The 22,721-nt window shown below is 37.2% G+C and overlaps 1 pseudogene; it reads right to left on the reverse strand.

Moving 5' to 3' along the window:
• Window positions 1-7,606: 7,606 nt before the first annotated feature.
• The window catches only part of LOC143021244 (transient receptor potential cation channel subfamily A member 1-like), a 111,256-nt pseudogene continuing 96,141 nt past the window's right edge, over window positions 7,607-22,721 (reverse strand).

Here is a 22,721-nt window from a genome sequence, read left to right on the forward strand (position 1 = left end):
TGGTCTTATCAAAGTGATTAATATTTTATTCACCATTTCTTCATCCAGGTATGTAAATGCCACTTTTGATTGTTCTTATTGAATCATAAGTTTCACCAAAAATCTTATCTATATGTTTCTCAGGTGACATATTATTCATAATAATGACTCCCAGGTCCTTCTCATTTTCTACTTTTTTTATTCCTTCTTCTCCCAACTTATATGATCCTTCTATTCTTTTTTTGCTTTTTCCAAATTCCATTATATTATACTTTTTGGTATTGAACTCCATCTCCCACTTCCTACTCCATTCCCATATTTTATTGAGATCACTCTGTAGTGACTCACAATGCTCTTCCGTGTTCACTTTTTTTTTAACAGTTTTGCGTCATCTGCAAAGAAGCTCATGTAACTTTAAATTTCTTTATCCATATCATTAATATATATAGCAAACATTATTGGGGCCAAAACTGTTCCTTGGGGAACACCGCTTATTACTTCATCCCAGTTAGAGTGTTTGTCACTTATCTACTCTCATATTTCTTTCTTGTAAAAAGTCTTCCATCCATTTAAGCAGTTTGCCCTGTATTCTTCCTTCAGTTTCTAATTTCTTAAGTAACTTCTTATGTGGTACTTTGTCAAAAGCTTTTTTTAGGTCTAGAAATGCACAATCAGCCCATCCATCTCTTTTTTGTATTATATCTATTAGTCTTGAGTAGAAACATATTAAATTGGTGACGCATGATCGTCCTTGTCTGAATCCAAATTTTCTTGGATTTAGTACGTTTTTTTCTAAATACTTTACCCATCTACTTTTGATCATTCTTTCACAGATTTTTGCTATTGTACTTGTTAGAAAGACTGTCTATAGTTGGTAGGGTCCTCTTTATTTCCTCCTTTGTATATAGGTACTATATTTGCTCTTTTCCAATCTTTTGGAACTTTTCCTTCTTTCAAGGAACTGTTTATTATGCTTTGTATTTTGTCTGCCAGTTCTTTCTTGCATTCTTTCAAAATCCAGTTTGCTATTTCATCTGGTCCATGCAATTTTCTGACATCAAGATTACTCAAGTGTTTCATTGTTTCGTTCTTTGTTACTTCTATTTCTTTCATAGGGGGGACTTTCTCTTCCCATTTGATCTCTCCAGGTTCTATGTTCTCCCTTGTAAACACAGATTTAAAATGCTTGTTCATAATTTCTGCCATTTCTATTTCCTCTGTGTATTCAACTCCTTGTCGTAATTTCTCTAATTCTTGTTTGTTTTTCAGTTTGTTGTTTACAAATCTGTAAAATAGTTTTGGTTGATCTTTACATTTTTCTATGACATCTTTTTCATATTTTCCTTTTTCGTCTCTGCACACTTGTACATATTCATTTCTATAACAAGTATATATTTTCCATTTTTCAGGTCTCCTGTCTTTCTTCATTTGGTCCAAGCTGTATCTCTTTTGTCTTTTAACTCCTTACAACTTTTGTTGTACCAGCACTTTACATATTCTTTTTCTTGTTTTTGTCTTGAGACATACTTTTCTACTTTTTTTTTTTATCAATTTTTGTCAAAACATTCCATTTCTCTTTTATTGTTGTATCTTCTTTCTGTATTCTTTCCCAGTTTTCATTTTGAAAGAATTCTCTTATTTTATCAAAATTTGTTTTTTCATACATCAATCTTCCTTTCTATATTCTTCATTTCTTTTCATGTATTTTTCCTCATTTAGTTCTAGTTCTATCAATATGTGGTCACTTTTACTTATTGGTGCCTGGTACTCTATCTTTTCCACTATTTCAGATTCTGATGTGATTGGTCTAGTCTCGATGGTTCTTCTTCATTTCTATACCTAGTGTACTCTTGAATCCATTGTGTCTTTGTGTGGTCAATAATCATCTCAAGTAGAACATTTCCCCATGAGTCTTCTCCACCCTTTACTGTCATCTCTTCCCAGCAGACTTCTTTGCAATTAAAGTTGCCCATCATAACTATTCTTCCTCCATCTTCCATTATCTTGTTTAATGTTATTCTTGTGTCTTCTAACATACTTTTATGTTCACTCTCTTCCCACGAGGCTGTTTTTGGGGGCACATAGTTTATTACAAAATTTCTACTCTTCTTATCTCTGTCTTTTACTTCTATCATAATCATCTCTACTCTATTCTTTCCATATGTGACACTCTTCACGTTTATATCCTTCTTAGTCAGGAACATAAACCCCCTTGTTTTATCTGTTTCTAATCCAATAATTATATGCATTGTGTCGTATGCTGTTGGGTGGTAGTGGACCTTTTCATTTTGTCTCTACAATTCCCATTATGTCCGGTACTTTTTCCTTCAGATACTCGTTCAGTTCATTCAGTCCTGTTATTAATCCATCTATATTTGTGTAGGACACTCTTAACTTTGTTATTTCCATTGTATTTTCTGTTTCTTTTTTGTTTCTCTCTGTTATGGTCCATTTCCTCACTTTCATATTCACTACTCTCCAATAGAATTCTTCTTTTTCTGACTCCGTTCTGTTCTCGTCTTTTTCTTTAGCTTCTTGCCTTTTCATTTTTTCTTCCTCTCTTTCCTCTTTATTCATTTCTCTTTTTATCCATACCTTTTTATATTGTTCACTTGCTGCTATTTTCCCTGTTTTTGCTAAGATATTCTCTGCTGTTGTTTGTGACCTGAATTTAATCTTAATTGGTCTGGTCTTATCTGTACTATATTTTCCGAGTCTAAACATCTCTTCAATTTGTTTCATGATTTCAGGTTCATCTTCCTGAACTAATTCTAGTAAACTGCTTACTTTTTCTTTTTCCCCTTTTATTCTTGTGGTTCTATTTTGGTTAAATTTCTCTTCCATTCCTAATATAATTATACATTTCTTTTTGTCTGCTAAGTCTCTTACTATATTCTCCTTCTGTCTCATCACTTTAATAACTGAGTCTTCAGTTTCTTTCATTTGTTGCTTAATTATGTCAGTAAATGCAACTTTACTGTTTTCTTGGATTTTTTTCCAGCCCTGTGCTTCCTTTGCTATGGCCTCTTTATGGTCTTTATTATTCCTCTTTAATTCCTCATTCTCTTCTTTAACTTCTTTTAACTGTCTTTTTAATTCTTCTATTTCATCAGTTAAGTTTTTGTTTGCCTTCTCTAGTTCTTTCAATCTTTCAACTCTCTGCGCAATCTTGGCTACGTTACCGAACCTATTTTCCCAATGCTCGGTCATTTGATCAATTTTTTCCTCTAGTCTTGCTAATCGGGGGAGGTTGGTATGCCCCCCCACCCTCTTTAAATCCCTGGAAACTATTATCATCACCTTACACTGTGGTGCTCTTATCTATATTTCTAATCTTTACATTTTTGTTGATCCCGTCATCACCGAAATCGTCATCATCGGTCCATCTTTTGTTTACAAGACGCCTGGCCTCCTGGACCATGTCCCCCTCTTCCTCATTTCCTTCCATTTCCCTCAATAATCCCTCCCCTTCTCCTTTTTTATAACTTTCCCAATACACCACGAGCTTTCCCCTTCCCTATAAATACAATAAGGTACTTCCTTGACGTTGAGATCCACGTAGATTTTCCTTTTTCTTCGGATTTCCAATTCTCGCCGTCCATCCGACAAAAGTGTGTGTATTTACCGAGTTGTATTTTACGGGAAGGGGAGCTATGCTCGTGGTGTCCCGTTTTCATATCTCATTTTATCTAAACTATTTTTAAATTCATGTATTGTTTTTGCACACACCACTTTCTCATCTAACTTGTTCCAACTATCTATTACTCTGTGAGGAAAGCTGTTCTTTTTCAAATCTCTTCTATAACTGTCTTTTTTTATTTTCTTTCCATGTCCTCTTGTATTTCTGTCATCCCATTTTATCAGATTCTCTCTATCAGTAATTTCTATGCCTTTCATGATTCTGTAAATAGCTATCAAATCTCCTCTCTCTCTTCTTTGCTCTAGTGTCTGTAGTTCAAGTTTTGCTAGTCTCTCTTCATATGATAGTTTTGAGAGTGTTGGTGCCAATTTTGTAATTGCTCTTTGTATTCTTTCAAGTTTTTTTATGCATTTTTTTGCACTTGGTGACCATATCGTTGCTGCATATTCCAATCTTGGTCTTATCAGAGTGATTAGAATTTTCTTCACCATTTCTTCATCCAGGTATGTAAATGCCACTTTGATTGTTCTTATTAAATTATAGGTTTCTCCAAAAATCTTATTTATATGTTTCTCAGGTGACATATTATTCATAACAATGACTCCCAGGTCCTTTTCATTTTCTACTTTTTTTATTCCTTCTTCTCCCAATTTATATGATCCTGTTATTCTGTTTTTACTTTTTCCAAATTCCATTATACTACACTTTTTTGTATTGAACTCCATCTTCCACTTCCTACTCCATTCCTGTACTATATTTAGATCTCTTTGTAGTGATTCACAATCTTCTTCCATGTTCACTTTTTTCAAGAGTTTTGCATCTGCAAAAAAGCTCATATAGCTTTCAATTCCTTCATCCATATCATTAAAATATATAGCAAACATTATTGGGGCCAGAACTGTTCCTTGTGGAACACCGCTTATTACTTCATCCCATTTTGAGTGTTGATCTCTTATCACTACTCTCATTTTTCTTTCTTGCAAAAAGTCTTCCATCCAATTTAGTAGTTTGCCCTGTATTCCTCCTTCAGTTTCTAATTTCTTAAGCAACTTCTTATGTGGTACTTTGTCAAAAGCTTTTTTTAGGTCTAGAAATGCACAATCAGCCCATCCATCTCTTTCTTGTATTATATCTATTAGTCTTGAATAGAAACATATTAAATTGGTGACGCATGATCGTCCTTGTCTGAATCCAAATTCCCTTGGATTGAGCGTGGTTTTTTTTCTAAATATTTTACCCATCTATTTTTGACAATTCTTTCACAAATTTTTGCTATTGTACTTGTTAGAGAGACTAGCCTATAGTTGTTAGGGTCTTCTTTATTTCCTCCTTTATATATAGGTACTATATTTGCTTTTTTCCAATCTTCTGGAACTCTACCTTCTTTCAAGGAACTGTTTATTATGCTATGTATTATGTCTGCTAGTTAATTCCTGCATTCTTTCAAAATCCAGTTTGCTATTTCATCTGGTCCATGTGATTTTCTGACATCAAGATTACTCAAGTGGTTCAATATTTCATTCTTTGTTACTTCTATTTCTTTCATAGGGGGGACTTTCTCTTTCCATTCGATCTCTTCAGGTTGTATGTTCTCCCTAATAAACACCGATTTAAAATGTTTGTTCATAATTTCCGCCATTTCAATTTCCTCTGTGTATTCAACTCCTCCTTGTCTTAATTTCTCCAAATCTTGTTTGTTTTTCAGTTTGTTTACAAATCTGTAGAATAGTTTTGGTTGATCTTTACATTTTTCTATGACATCTTTTTCATATTTTCTCTTTTCCTCTCTGCACGCTTGTACATATTCATTTCTATAGCAAGTATATATTTTCCATTTTTCTGGTCTTTTGTTTTTCTTCCATTTGGTCCAAGCTTTGGCTCTTTTGTCTTTCATCTCCCTACAACTTTTGTTGTACCAGCATTTTACATATTCTTTTTCTTGTTTTTGTCTTGGGACATACTTTTCTACCCCTTTTTTATATATTTTTGTCCAAATATTCCATTTCTCTTCTACTATTGTATCTTCTTTGTGTATTCTTTCCCAGTTTTCATTTTGGAAGAATTCTCTTATTTTATCAAAGTTTGTTTTTTCATACATCAATCTTCCTTTTCTATATAGTTCATTTCTTTTCATATATTTTTTCTCATTTGGTTCTAGTTCTATCAATATGTGGTCACTTTTGCTTATTGGTGCCTGGTATTCTATCTTTTCCACTATTTTAGGTTCTGATGTGATTATTAGGTCTAGTCTTGATGGTTCTTCTTCATTTCTATACCTAGTGTTCTCTTGGATCCATTGTGTCATTGTGTGGTCAGTAACCATCTCAAGTAGAACACTTCCCCATGAGTCTTCTCCACCCTTTACGGTCATCTCTTCCCAGCATATTTCTTTGCAATTATAGTCGCCCATCATAACTATTCTTCCTCCATCTTTCATTATCTCATTTAGTGTTACTCTTGTGTCTTCTAACATGCTTTTATGTTCATTCTCTTCCCATGAGGCTGTTTTTGGGGGCACGTAGTTTATTACAAACTTTCTGCTCTTATCTCTATCTTCTACTTCTATCATAATCATCTCTACTCTATTCTTCCCATATATGACTCTCTTCACATTTATATCCTTCTTAGTCAGGAACATAACTCCACCCCCTTGTTTTATCTTTCTGTTTCTAATCCAATAATTATATGCATTGTGTCCTACACTGTTGGGTGGTAGTGGGCCTTTTAATTTTGTCTCAACAATTCCCATTATGTCCGGATCTTTTTCTTTCAGATATTTGTTCAGTTCATTCAGTCCTGTTATTAATCCATCTATATTTGTGTAGGATACTCTTAACTTTCTGTTATTTCCATTGTATTCTCTGTTTCTTTTGTGTTTCTCTCTTTTGTTCCATTTCTTCAATTTCATATTCACTGCTCTCCAGTAGAATTCTTGTTTTTCTGTCTCCGTTCTGGCCTCGGTTTTTTTTCTTAGCTTCATGTCTATTCCTTATTTCCTCCTCTCTTTCCTCTTTATTCATTTCCCTTTTTATCCATACCTTTTTATATTGTTCACTTGTTGCTAGTTTCCCTGTTTTTGCTAAGATATTCTCTGCCATCGTTTGTGACCTGAATTTAATCTTAATTGGTCTGGTCTTGTCTGTACTATATTTCTCAAGCCTGAATTTCTCTTCGATTTGTTTCATTATTTCTGGCTCATCTTCCTGAACTAATTCTAGTAAATTTCTTACTTTTTCATTTTCCTCTTTGGTTCTTGTGGTTCTATCTGGGTTATGTTTCTCTTCCATTCCTAATATAATTATACATTTCTTTCTATCTGCTAAGTCTCTTACTATATTCTCCTTCTGTCTCATCACTTTAATAACTGAGTCTTCAGTTTGTTCTTTCATTTGCTGTTTGATTATGTCAGTTAATGCAACTTTACTGTTTTCTTGAATTTTTTTCCAACTCTCCTTGTTGTCCTTATTATTCTCCTTTAAGACTTTATTCTCCTCTTTTACTTCTTTTAACCGTTTTTTTAATTCCTCAATTTCCTTAGTTAAGTTTTTGTTCGCCTTCTCTAGTTCTTCCAATTTTTCAACCCTCTGCACAATGTTGTTAACGTGACCGAACCTAAGTTCCCAGTGCTCGATCATCTTATTGAACTTCTCTTCTAGTCTTGTCAATCGGGGGTTGTGTCCCCCCCACCCTCTTTAAATCCCTGGAAAATATTCTCATCCCCTTCTGCTGTATTGCTCTTATCTATACTTCTGATCTTTACATTTTTGTTAGACATTTCGTCGTTGCTAAATTGGTCCGGACCTCTTTTGTTTAGATGGCGTCTGCCTGCCTGGGCCAAGTCCTCACCTTCCTCATTTCCTTCCATTTCCCTCAGTAATCCCTCCCCTTCTCCTTTTTCCTCACTTTCCCCTACACCACGAGCAATTCCCCCCCCCCACCCTGTAAATACAATAGGTACTTCCTTTTCTTCGGGATCCACGAAATTTAACTTTTTCTTCAGAACGTCGTCTAAGCCGTCCGTTCGTTGAAGTGTGTGTGTGTGTGTGTGTGCATCATATTCTTCCAAAATACTTTTTATTACTATTTCATTCTTGTGGACTGTAAAAGAGTTTTTGCTTGTAACCACTGGGCCACTGTCAGCAGGGCTGGATTCTGACCCACAGGCCCTTGCTGAGGCCAAAATAATATTGATGACCCCAATCAGAAAATCAGAACAAAATCTACAGAGGTGACTCATTTGATTTATTATGTATTTATTCATTCATTTATCTTTCTTTTTTATCGTATTTTGTCTTACATCACATATATATATATGTATTTATATTTTCCCATAGACCCTTGCTCCATCCAGAATAAAATTGCTTAACTCAGCAATAATACAATCATTAGAGTATATTTGATTTTTTGGCCCTTGCTAGATCTCATATGTTCACATTAGCATTCTCACAGGCTCAGCAAGATAGTTCTTGTTTGTCCCCAGTAGGTTATGGTCAGCAAAGACTGACTCTGCTCTAGAGTCTTTGTCTAAATTTTTTCTCCCTTACAAGGGAGGTAGCCAAAACACAAAGCCATAAAATCCACTCCCATATACTCTACTCCTATCAACCCCCCTCCCTCCTTCTTATATTGGCTCCTGAATGACAGGTCATCCCTGCATCTCCCCCACTGCCCTGGGTCAGAAGCAGTGTTGCAAGACACAGCACATCCACAGCAAGGCCACTTCATTAAATTGGCAACCCCTCCTCTCTGTCCCCTCATGCAGAAATGGAGAAGACGGAGAGAAATCCCTTCGAGCTGCATTAATTAATTTATCACACATACTCCCTCACTCCCCATCTCCCATCCACTCCCTTTCATGCATCACAGCATCATCCATACACAACCATTCCCCATTCACCCCTGTCTTCTGTCTTCTCCTATCTTTGTCTGAGCTGAAATAGGTATTTTACTGGCAATAACCAGTGCTTCTTTTGTTGGGGATAACATCACACCCATGAGGTGGGATCTTGGAGATGGTAATGGAAAGATTTAAAGAGGTTAGTAGAACAGAGGTATAGTGGGTTAAAATATGGTCAGTATTCCTTTTGGAGTAGATGAGGGGGAAAGTTATATGGTGAAGTGGTTGGGGTAAACCACCTCCAGTTGTTTAGCCCTACTGGAACAGTTGTGCATTACTGCAGTGTATTTGACTCCAGCAGTGTGGCAGAGGGTGGGGTGATCCTTCATTCCCCAAAGTGTTGAGATTGGAGGGCTAGCTGAATGGATTTTTTTTTTTTTTTTTTTTTTGTGCATGTGTGGTTTGACTTGACCAGCCCTCTTATAACCTGGAAAAGACCAATTAATCAATCCATTGCCCTGGTTCTATTTTACACAAGACCCTTAGCCCTGACAACACCAGCATCAACCCCTCAGGGCTGTACCTCTGGGTGATGATGAGGGTTTCCAGCTGCTTTGGAAAATGGACTAGTGGATAATTACTAGGGGCACTGTGCTTCTGGATCCTTACACTGCCTTGGTACTATTGTAGGATGGGGTTGCTCCTGGGTACCAGAAGACCATGTGGATATATGTATTATCATTATTGCGGGTCACATGAAGAACTGTCACCCCAGAACGCCCACATGAAGAATCGTCACCCCATGAGATCCCACCTGAAGAATTGTCACCCCAGTATGCTGAATATCAATAGTGGAATAAAGATTACATTTAGTTTAAGGTTAGGTTAGGTTGAATGAGGGTTATGCTTATTGTTATCAACTTATACAACCGAAGAATCATAGACCCAGGATGGCCCACATGAAGAATTGTCACCCTAGAATAGCCCACATGAAGAATTGTCACCCTAGAATACCCCACATAAAGAATTGTCACCCTGTCGAAGACTGGAGTGACAATTCTTCATGTGATCCATTATTGCTAATAAACATTGCACTAAAAACTGGGTGAGCACACAGACTTAAATTACTATAATAATAATAGAAAACTTTCATCACCTATATATAGTGTCGTCCAAACTTAGAAATGTCAAGAACAGATGAGGTTTCTTCTTGAAGCTTCACACTCACTTCACCTTACAGTTAGGGTGCCTTAGGGCTAGCTGTGTTCATAGTAACTATCATGTGATCCATTATTGCTAATAAACATTGCACTAAAAACTGGGTGAGCACACAAACTTAAATAACCATAATAATAATAGAAAACTTTCATCACCTATATATAGTGTCGTCCAAACTTAGAAATGTCAAGAACAGCTGAGGTTTCTTCTTGAAGCTTCACACTCACTTCACCTTACAGTTAGGGCGCCTTAGGGGCTAGCTGTGTTCATAGTAACTATCAGCCATCCCAAAGGCCTATAAAAATGATTGCTGTAGATTCTTGTCATTTCTTTTAGGGATTTGAAATAATTCCTCTGCTTGGATTTATTGTTCTTTTGTGGAACAACTTGTAGGCAAACAGCACTCAAGATCAGAGCAATTGTTGCATAGTCACTAGCACATAACATACATATAGTATACCAATGTCCTTTTCCTCCTTACAAGGGGGGTAGCCAAAAACACTAGCACATAAGGATATGCTTTAATATTCTCAGATTGCAACAGAAAGAGTTTAAGTTTAACTATTTCCCCAACTTCCTTTCATCTCTTCAGAATTAGAGCATACTGAAATGTAGTCCCATTCAAACATGCCCAGGATTTGCAGTATTTGTCTGTTGATACAAAAAAGCTTCATTCATCCTCTCCCAAGTGGTCAAGGACTCTCATACCCTCTGGTTTTGGAGAGAATGAAGGTAGCTACTCCAAGTTGTGGTTACACAGAGGGAGTTCCAGGCAGACTCTGTTCTGATAGCTCCCTTATTTCAATAGTAGAAATTGAGGTATCTTGGGTATCAATATTTTCATTCTCTGACACATCGTATCTTGAGAATTCAACAAAATCATGAAGATTGTTTTGCAAAGATTTTACTTCATGTCTCATTTTATAAATTTGATCAGAAATCACACTAAAATTATGGTGAATTTTTTGCAAAGATTTGAGCTCAAGTTTTAGTAATTCAATTTGATCACTATGACTTTTTGTTGCATTCATTACGGTCATCAGCATTTCCATACCTTCTCTGAATTCTTTGTTCATGGGATCCTTCTCCTCTACCTCTTCAAAGTTTAGATTTAGCATTTTGTGGTCCAAACAATTATACCAGTAATCAAAATTAAAGATATGAGTTCCAACAGTATTCTGTCTTCTCCAGGAAGGAAAACAAATGTCTGTAAACTGGATCCACTGCAAAACTGATATTACTCGATAAAGATCAGCTTTGCTTCTGAAATTTTCTAAAAGATTATCAGGCTTTGAGATAATCAAGTTGGTCAAAAAAATACCGACTGTTATGATAAAGATAAGGAAAAAAACCTTTGATGTAACAGGAAATTTAACATCATCATCTCCATGAAAAAGGTCATCATAGCCATAGTCTCCAAGCATCAAGGCTACTGTTTTGACTAATGATCGGGATATATTTGAAAAAACTTTATGATTCCAAAATAGGAAATGGAAAATGGAAGCAAATAGTAGAACTATCATAATAACGTAACCAATGAACTTTAAAAACCCGGTAATAAAGTCTGTGGTGACAGGCATGAAGGCAAAAAGGATAGGTAGTCTGTTCAGAGTGGTGATCAAATAGAGACACTGAACTAACACTGCTGCAATTCCAAAGCTCAACTGCCAATCCTGTGTGGAAAAAGAAAATATCAATCAATCCAAGTTTGTTAAATATTACATATGTATGTACTATCTATATACCAAGGGCTTCTTCCCCTTTGCCTATGTGTCAAATAATGATCAATCATTGCACACCAGGGCCTGTATACACAAAACTTGTTAGCACTAACAAATAGCTGTTAAGGGTAACAAATTCCTGTTAAGGCTAACATTTAGCTGTTAAGCACTAACAGTGGATACAGAAAACTTGTTAGGGCCTTAAAAGTACTGTTAAGGTAAAAGTGCTGTGGAGGATTATTAAGCTCTTAGGAAATTCCTGTTAGTAGAGAAGATGGTGGAGCAACAACAACAACTACAAAGACGGCAGCGATTATATCGACAGCGACGGGACATATTTAACAAGTACAATGACGACGAACTCATCAATCACTTCAGGATGAACCGTGCTAGTATAATAACTGGCTGATTTAGTAAAGGACAAACTTCAATCTCGAACAGAACGGAATCGACCACTGAGTCCTGAGACGAAGGTGGCAATTACCCTAAGATATTTGGCCACAGGTAAAATGCAGCAGTGACGACTTTGGGACCTCACAAGCAACAATCAGCCGTGTAATTACTCAGACACTTGATGCATTGTCAGAACCAGATATTGTAACTCAATTTGTAAAATTCCCATTGACTCGCCAAGAAGTGCAAGTGAAACAAGCAGAGTTCATGGAAGACTATAAGTTTCCTGGTGTTGTGGGTACCATAGATGGCACACACAGTACTGTGGCTCCCAGTGTCGATGCACATTTATATGTAAATAGGAAACGATACCACAGCATCAACGTGCAAGTCGTATTCAATGCCAAGTATAGGATGCTTGATGCTTTGGCAAGGTGGCCTGGCTCAGTACATGATGCCAGGATATTGGATGAGTCTGGCTTGATGGCACTTTTTGAAAAAAATTATGTCCCAGCTGGATGCTACCTTCTAGGAGACGGTGGCTATCCTTGCAATGAGTTGTTGCTGATGCCTTATCTAAACCCCCATTTATAATTATTTATTTCTCCATAATCACGTTGACCAAGAGGAGTGTTTCCTCTTGTGACCAGTTTGGCTTCCTTTTCTTTTTCTGTGGTTCTTCTGCCATGTCTATATCCTCTGAAGTAATTGTTGAGTCTTCTGTAGGAAGATTTGTCTGTGGCGCGGCCGCCTGTACAATGCGCCTTCGTTCAAAAATATCTGCCGTTGGTTAATAAGTACTCCTAAAAAAACATACATACGATATTTATGTGCTATCATGATACTCTGTTCTTAATGCAGTTGTTCAAAATTTATTAATACTGTTTCATGTGTGCAATTTTTAATAATACGTCCATTTACATGTTCATAAGCTGCTAACTTCAGCAATGTTTAGCGGGACTTGACAAACAACTGTTTACTAGCTAATATTTGTTAGTTAAGCATTGGTGCATAACTTTTAGTGATTTGCTGTTAGCTAGCAGATTGTTAAGGCTAACAAAAAAGTTGTGTGTATACGGCCCCAGGAATTTTAGGAACAGAGTGCCTTAGGGCTCTGTCCTAATCACACACACACGTACATCAGATTCATGGTGAAGATTGGAACTCTGGAAAAGAAGTGCAATTTTCATGGATCTCAACAAGGAAGTACCTTTGTTGTATTAGTAGGGAAGGGGAAAGCTTGTGGTGTAGTGGGAAGGTGAAGAAAAAGGAGATAGGGAGGGATTACTGAAGGAAATGGAAGGAAATGAGGAAGAAATGTCAACAAGAGGGCTGCAGACGATGCAGGTGAAGTTGAAAATATCAGTAAAAGCATTAAGTTTACAGATATAGATAAGAACAGCACAAAAGAAAGTGGAGATAATAATTTCCATGGATTTAATGAGGGGGGGATGCCAACCTCCCCCGATTAGCAATTCTAGAAGAAAAACTAGAGAAAATTACCAAACATTGGGAGGTTAGGTTCAGCCAACTTACACGGATTACAGGAGTTGATAAATTGGAAGTACCAAAGAAGGAGAACCAAAACCTAACTAAAGAAATAAAAGAATTAAAAAGACAGTTAAAAGAAGTTAAAGAAGAGAATGAGGAATTAAAGAGGAATAATAAAGACAATAAAGAGGCCATAGCAAAGGAAGCACAGGGTTGGAAAACAGCCCAAGAGAACAACAAAATTGTATTTAAAGATATAGTGACACAACAGATGAAAGAACAAACAAAGGACACAGTTATTAAAGTGATGAGAGAGAAGGAAAATATAGTAAGAGACTTAGCAGACAAAAAGAAATATATAATTACGGTAGGGATGGAAGAGAAGCATGATCCAAATAGGACCACAAGAGTAAAAGAGAAGGAAAAGGTAAACAAGTTATAAGAAGTAGTTCAAGAGGAACAAGAAACAGGGAAAGAAACTGAAGAAATATATACAATAGGGAAATACAATACAGATAAGACCAGACCAATTACTATTTACCTGTTTGTTTATTATTTAACTATACCTATGCATTTATTTATGTATTTTATTGTTATTTACATTGTTATAGTTTTTATTTATTATTTTATTATTAATATAACTTTTTTTCACATCCGACCTAGATATGGATCAAAAGGTCTCCTGTCGGCATGCTCCGCCTTTGTAATCCTTTGTAATTAAGGTTAAATTTAGGTCACAAACAACAGCAGAGAATATCTTACCAAAAACAGGAAAACTAGCAGAAAGTGATCAGTATAAACAGGTATAGATAAAAAGAGAAATGAATAGAGGAAAGAGGAGTAGAAAACAAAAAGAATAGAAGCTAAGGAAAAAACAAGAAAAGAACAAAGTCAGAAAAAGAGAAATTCTATTGGAGAGTAGTGAATATGAAAGTGAGGAAATGGTTCATAGCAGAAAAAAATAGAAAGGAAACAGGAAACACAATGGAAGTAGCAGAAAATTAAAAGTGTCTTACACAAATATAGATGGCTTAATAACAGGCATGCATGAACTGAATGACTACCTGAAAGAAAAAGAACCGGACATAATGGGAATTGTAGAGACAAAATTGAAAGGCCCACTACCACCCAACAGGTAGGACATGGTGCATATAATTATTGGATTAGAAACAGAGAGGTAAAACAAGGGGGTGGAGTTATGTTCCTGACTAAGAAGGATATAAATGTGAGGAATGTCACCTATGGAAAGAATAGAGTAGAGATGATTATGATGGAAGTGGAGGACGGGGATGGGAAGAGCAGGAAGTTTGTAGTAAATTATGTGCCTCCTAAAACGGCTTCATGGGAAGAGAGGGAACACAAAAATATATTAGAAGACACAAGGATAACACTAAATAAGATAATGGAAGATGGAGGAACAATAGTTGACTTTAATTGTAAAGAAATCTGCTGGGAAGAGATGAAGTGAAGGGTGGAGACTACCTATGGGAAAATGTACCACTTGATATGATTATAGAACATACAATGATGCAATGGATACAAGAGAATACTAAGTATAGAAATGAGGAAGAACCATTGAGATTGGACCTAATAATCACATCAGAACCCGAAATAGTGGACAAGATTGAATATAAAACACCAATAAGTAAAAGTGACCATATATTGGTTGAACTGGAACTAAATGAGGAAAAATACATAGAAAAAAAGGAACAATATAGAAAAGGAAGATTGATGTAGGGAATTTTTTTTTTTTTATAAAATAGAATTCTTTCAAAAAGCAGACTGGGAAAGAATACACAAGGAGGAAACAACAGTAGAAGAGAATTGGACTATTTTGACAAAAATCTATAAAGAGTGGAAAAGTATATTCCAAGACAAAAACAAGAAAAAGGGTATGTAAAGTGTTGGTTCAACATAAGATGTAGGGAGCTAAAAGACAAAAGGGATAAAACTTGGATAAAATGGAAAAAATACAAAAGACCTAAAAAATGGAAAATATATACTAATTATAGAAATGAATATGTACAAGTGTGCGGAGAAGAAAAGAGAAAATACGAAAAAGATGTCATAAAAAATGTAAAGATCAACCAAAACTATTTTACAGATTTGTAAATAACAAACTGAAAAACAAACAAGAATTAGAGAAACTACGACTAGGAGGAGTTGAATACACACACAGGAAATAGAAATGGCAGACATTATGAACAAACATTTTAAATTGGTGTTTTCGAGGGAGAACATACAACTTAGAGATATTGAGTGGGAGGAGAAAGTCCCCCCTATGAAAGAGATAGAACAAAGAATGAAATAATGAATCACTTGAGTAACCTCGATGTCAGAAAATTGCATGGACCAGATGAAATGGCAAACTGGATTTTGAGTGAATGCAGGAATGAACTAACAGACAAAATACATAGTCTAGTGAGCAGTTCATTGAAAGAAGGAAAAGTTCCAGAAGATTGGAAAAGAGCAAATATAGTACCAATATATAAAAGGGGAAGCAAGGAAGATCCTACTAACTATAGACCGGTCTCTCTTACAAGTACATACATACATACATATACCAAGGTTTTTTCCCCCTTACAAGGGGGGTAGCCAAAAAGAAAAAGGCATAAAATCATTCCCACCCATTCCATCCCTGAATACACTCCACACCCCTCCACCCTCCCTCTTATCTTAGCACCTCCTGAATGACGGGTCATCCCTGCACCTTGTCCACTGCCCTGGGTCAGAAGCAGTGTCGCAAGACACAGCACATCCACAGCAAGGCCGCTTCATTAAATCGGCGACCCCCCCCTCTCCGTCCCCCCATTGCATAAAATGAGAGGACGGAGAGAAATCCCTTCGGGCTGCATCAAATTTTGCTCACACATACTACCTCACCCCCCCCATCCACCCGCCCATTCCACCTCATGCTATCACAACATCATCCATATACAACCATTTTCCATTCACCCCTGTCTTCTGTCCTCTCCCGTCCTTCCTCAACAGACATTCCCCTCTTCCCCAAAGCCCCCTTCACCCCATCCATCCACCTCATCCTAGGACGTCCCCTCATGTTCACTCCCTCCACATCTGCCTTCCACACCTCTTTTACTAGTCTTTCTTCAATCATTCTTTCCATGTGTCCAAACCATCCTAATATTCTTTCATCAACTCTATCTCCCAGCTCCTTTTCCACCCCTGTTCTCCTCCTCACCTCCTCATTTCTCACTCTATCTAGCCTAGTAATCCCCATCATACTTCTCAGACACCTCATCTCAAACACATTCAAACTCCTTATCTCTTCCTCTCTTATGTTCCATGTCTCTGCCCCATACAGTGCCGTTGGCACAATCGCTCCTCTTAGCATCCATTCCCAAATGTCTATTCCTCATTACACTCTTTAATCCACCAAGGCATTTACTCGCTTCTCTCAATCTACATTCTACCTCCACTTTCACTCCACCTTTCCCTGCCACATTTGCACCCAAGTATCTAAAACTATCCACTTCCTCCAGTCGCTCTCCCTTAATGCTCACTTCCAGTCTACTGCCACTTTCACCCCTTGTACATCTCATCACCTTACTTTTACCCACATTTATCTTTAGCTTTCTTCTAGCACATACTCTCCCAAACTCTGCCACCAACTTCCTCAATCTCTCCTCCGATCCTGCCACAAGCACAGTGTCGTCCGCAAACAACAGCTGGCTCACCTCCCACTTTTCTCCATTTTCTTTAACCATCTCCAATCCCTTGCCCACTACCCTTGCATTTACCTCTCGCACCACCCCATCCAAGTATAAGTTGAACAGCCAGGGCGACATAACGCATCCTTGACGAAGTCCCACCTTTACCTCGAACCACTCACTCTCTCCATTTCTAATCCTGACACAAGCTCTACTATTCTCATAAAAACTCTTGACAGCTCCTAGAAGCTTTCCTCCTATCCCGTATATCTGCATAACCTCCCACAGTGTCTTCTTGTCTACCCTATCATAAGCCTTTTCCAGATCCATAAAAGCCCAAAAAACATCCTTCCCCTTTCCTATAGCTTTCTCACATATCTGTCTTACCACAAAGATCTGATCTACACAACCTCTACCTGTCCTAAATCCACACTGTTCCTCACCAATTACTCCTGTTCCTCTCCTAATCCTCTCAACCAAGATCCTCCCATAAGCCTTCCCAACTACACTCAACGAGCTAATCCCTCTGAAACTACTACATTCACACTTGTCCCCTTTTCCCTTGTAAAGAGGAACTATACAGGCACTCCTCCAGTCCTCCGGCACTCTACCCTCTCTCCAACAAACATTAAATAACCTCACCAACCAGTCCACCATCACTGTACCTCCCTTTTTCAGTCATTTCGCATGGCATCCATCCATACCAGGTGCCTTACCTGCTTTCATCATCTTAACAACTGCCTTCATCTCATCCTTCCTTATTTCTCCTCCATTCTCCTCATTCATTAATCATTTTCTTTGCACTTCCCACTGCAGCAATCTTTCCTTCCCTATCCTCCTTCACATTTAGCAACTCCCTAAAATATTCTGCCCATCTTCCCCTTACTGCCTTCTCTTCCATTATCATCTCTCCATCTGCACCTTTTACCGTTTCTTCTCTACTTGATTCGCCTCCTCTTCCTCTCTTAATTTCTTTCCAAAAATCTTTTTATTACTTTCAAAATTTTCTGTCAAACTCTTGCCCCATTTCACATCTGCTCTCCTCTTTGCAACCTTTACCTTTTGCTTTACTTCTCTTACAAGTATAATAGCTAAAATTTGTGAAAGAATTATCATAAGTAGATGGGTAAAGCATTTGGAAAAAAACAATATACTAAATCCGAGGTAATTTGGATTAAGACAAGGAAGATCATGTGTCACAAACTTAATGTGTTTCTATTCAAGGCTAATAGATGTAATACAAGAAAGAGATGGATGGGCTGATTGTGCATTTCTAGACCTGAAAAAAGCTTCTGATAAGGTGCCACATAAGAAATTGCTAAAGAAATTAGAAACTGCAAGAGGAATACAGGGCAAACTGCTGACGTGGATGGAAGACTTCTTGCATGAAAGAAAAATGAGAGTGGTGATAAGAGACAAACACTTTGGGATGAAGTGATTAGTGGAGTTCCACAAGGAACAGTTCTGGCCCCAATAATGTTTGCTATATATCAATGATATGGATGAAGGAATTGAAAGTTATATGAGATTCTTTGCGGACGATACAAAATTGTTGAAAAAAGTGAACACTGTAGAAGATTGTGAGTCACTGCAGAGTGATCTCAATAAAGTATGGGAATGGAGTAGAAAGTGGGAGATGGAACTCAATATTAAGAAGTGTAGTATAATGGAATTTGGAAAAAGCAAAAAAAGAATAGTGGGATCATATACATTGGGAGAGGAAAGAATTAAAAATGTAGAAAATGAGAAGGACCTGGGAGTCATTATTATGAATAATATATCCCCTGAGAAACATATAAACAAGATTTTTGGAGAAACTTATAACTTAATAAGAACAATCAAATTGACATTTACATACCTGGACGAAGAAATGGTGAAGAAAATACTAATCACTTTGATAAGACCAAGATTGGAGTATGCAGTGATGACGTGGTCACCAAGTACAAAAAAATGTAAAACAAAACTTGAAAGAATACAAAGAGCAATTATGAAATTGGCACCAACACTCTTGGAATTAACATATGAAGAGAGACTAACGAAACATGAGCTACAGACATTAGAGCAAAGAAGAGAGAGAGGAGACTTGATAACTATTCATAGAATCATGAAAGGCATAAACTGTTGATAGAGAGGATCTAATAAAATGGGATAGTAGAGATACAAGAGAACACAGAAAGAAAATCAAGAAAGACAGTTATGGAAGAGACCTGAAAAAGAACAGTTTTCCCCACAGGGTAATATACGTTTGGAACAAGTTAGATGAGAATGCGGTGTGTGCAAAAATGATACACGAATTTAAAAACAGTCTAGATAAAAAGATATATAAAGACGGTACACCACGAGCATAGCTCCCCTTCCCGTAAAATACAACTAGGTAAATACATGACCCAAGACCATGGTGAAACTTAATACAGGTACTCCTCGTTTAACGACGACAATTGGGACCAGTGCGCCGTCGTTAACCGAATTGGTCGTTAAGCGAAAGTGTATACATATACGTACATGTACTGTATGTACAATGTCCAGCAATACATGTATCTTTATTTTTGTGTATTTTCCCTCTTTCATACAGTACATTAAAGCTTTATTTACTTTTTATTTACGGTGGTTAGGTTCCTAAAATTACCATGTATGACCAAATCCGCGTATGCTGACATTCCATATTGAATACCGGGGTATTTTTTTAGTTTCGACCATGGGCGCAATATAGCAATAGAAAATTAATTATTAATTTTGTAAATTAAAATGTATCAACGTAATATGCAATTTTGTGGGCGGAAATGAAAGTAAAAAATACCTTGCTACAAGAAAATATGCTAATGAACGAAGTCGGTAGCATAGGCTCGGGACGCCATCTTGTCGTCTGCCAACGTCTCTCACGACGACGACAACGAGGACGAGCCGGATGACATTTAATTTGCAGGTAATGATTTATTAAACACAGGTTAGGTTAGTTTAGTTTAGGTTAGACGAATTAATTTATCATCCTTTCATTTCTTCGACATCGGCACCTATCATAACAAACATGGTGTACCATTCGTCCGACATGACTTTGTTACTTACGAAATCTGTTTTAGCATTTTTTTTTCATTTCCGCTCACAAAATTGCATATTACGTTGATACATTATAATTTACAAAATTAATAATTAATTTTCTATTGTTATATTGCGCCCATGGTCGAAACTAAAAATTTACCACTACCGGTATACACTGTACCCCAGGTAGTTTTTGCAGCTTGCAGGATGGTAATGTAGGCCTAAACTTCAGAACACTTTACCTCACAGCTAATATCCACCGTACAAGTTCATTTATAACATCATACAAATTTGCCTCAGCCAACTTAATTATCGTACACGACGTCGTAACTTCGGGAGATTTACGTTAAACGACGTCATAAAGCCCGTCGTTACTCCGAGTTGTCATTAACTGAGTAGGTTGTTAAACGAGGAGTACCTGTACCACACTATCTTACAACATGGCCCTCACAGGGGGGGCATATGCCCTGGGGCGGCACATTTAGGGGGGGGGGGCAATTCTAGTCTGGACCAACTGCCCACAAGGCTGACAAAATAATTATATTAAAAAAAAGGTCAAAGAAGCCCTGAATATTTCACCACAATATACGAAATTTGTGTTGGAATCAACAGAATGTGAAATATTTTTCCCTTATCCTTCTGCAATAGGGACATTAAATACATACATACATATACCAAAGGCTTTTTCCCCCTTACAAGGGAGGTAGCTAATAAGAAAAAGGCATAAAAACCATTCCCACCCATTCCATCCCTTATAACTCCACTCCCCTCCACCTTCTACCCTCTCTCTTATCTTGACACCTCCTGGGTCAGAGGCAGTGTTGCAAGACACAGCACATCCACAACAAGGCCGCTTCATTAAATTGGTGACCCCCTCTCCATCCCTTGATGCAGAAAAGGAGAAGACGGGAGAAATCCCTTTGGGCTGCATCAAATTTTTCTCACACATACTACCTCATCTCCCATCCCCCCACCCATTCCACCTCATGCATCACAACATCATCCATATACAACCATTCTCCATTCACCCCTGTCTTCTGTCCTCTCCCGTCCTTCCTCAACAGACATTCCTCTCTTCCCAAAAGCTCCTTTCACCCCATCCATCCATCTCATCCTAGGTCACCCCCTCATGTTCACTCCCTCCACATCTACCTTCCATACCTCTTTTACTAGTCTTTCTTCACTCATTCTTTCCATGTGTCCAAACCATCCTAATACTCTTTCATCCACCCATCTCCCAATTCCCTTACCGCCCCTGTTCTCCTCCTAACCTCCTCATTTCTCATTCTATCCAGCCTAGTAACCCCCATCATACTTCTCAGCACCTCATCTCAAACACATTCAAACTCCTTCTCTCTTAAGTTCCATGTTTCTGCCCCATACAGTGCTGTTGGCACAATATTTAAAATCTGTTTAATTATTTTGCAAGCCAATAGCTAAAACAGGCTGTAAGGGATGGTGGAGATGGAATGTGGTGATGGGGGAGGAGGGGGGCATTTTGCCCCGGGGTGGCACTTAGGCATGTAAGGGCTCTGCCTTACACTCTAGGAAGGATGGCTGTTGAGGAAGGAAGGGAGAATGCAGAAGATAGGGGTGAGTGGAGAATGGTTGTGTATGGATGATGCTGTTATGCATGTAAGGGAATGGGTGGGGGATGGGGTTAGGGAGTGGTTACGTGTGAATGATATTTTGACATAGTCCAAAGGGATTTCTCCGTCTTCAATGTTTCTACATGAGGGGACAGAGAGGGGGTCACTGATTAAATGAAGCAGCCATATTATGGATGTGTTGTGTCTTCCTGCATTGCTTCTGACCCAGGGCAATGGGAGATACAAGGATGACCTGTCATCCAGGAGGAGCCAAGATAAGAGGGAGGGAGGGGTAGTGAATGGGAGTGGAGTGTGTGGGAGTAGAATTATGCCTTTTGACTTTGGCTACCTCCCTTGTATGTGGATAAAAGCCCTTAGTGTATGTATTCATGTTCCTTACACTCACTCCTTCCTGAGAGCAACACAAAATCTCTTCACTGAGTGAATTATAGGGTCTGGCAGATTTCCTAGAGGCCATGGGTCACCTGCAAGAGAGAACTTGGGTAATGTATAGACTGAATGATAATTCCAACACAGTAGTCTGGCTTACATTTTAGATCTTTGCAACTTTACAATTTAGATCTTTGCAATCCTTAATCACTTTCATACTCACCTCTCTGACCCCTGTGTCAATGAAGCATTGTGTGAATGGTAGGACAAATAGAAATGTCACAACCAGTTTTGCCCAGCGAGCACTGCACTCCATGCAAAAGTAAAGCTGCTGCAACTGAAAAAGATTAAGAATATAAAAAACATACATAACATGAGTTAATGTTAAAAGAAAAAAAAAAAATGGTGTACATCATTTTGTAATGATGTCAATATTTTTTGAGTTCTGTTTACCATTTTTTTTCTTTGTTGATTTTGGTAAGGTTTTACTAATCCTATAAAATCTAAGAGGTATCAAGTCCTCTCATTCTAATATATATATATATATATATATATATATATATATAATATATATATATATATATAAATATATATATATAAATATATATATAAACATATATAATATATACATAAATATATACATAAATATATACATAAATATATACATATATATATACATATATATATATATATATACATATATATATATATATATATATACATATATATATATATACATATATATATATACATATATAG

Source organism: Oratosquilla oratoria, chromosome 41 (genome assembly GCF_046742065.1).
Source record: "Oratosquilla oratoria isolate Oo_2021 chromosome 41, ASM4674206v1, whole genome shotgun sequence".
NCBI lineage: Eukaryota > Metazoa > Arthropoda > Malacostraca > Stomatopoda > Squillidae > Oratosquilla > Oratosquilla oratoria.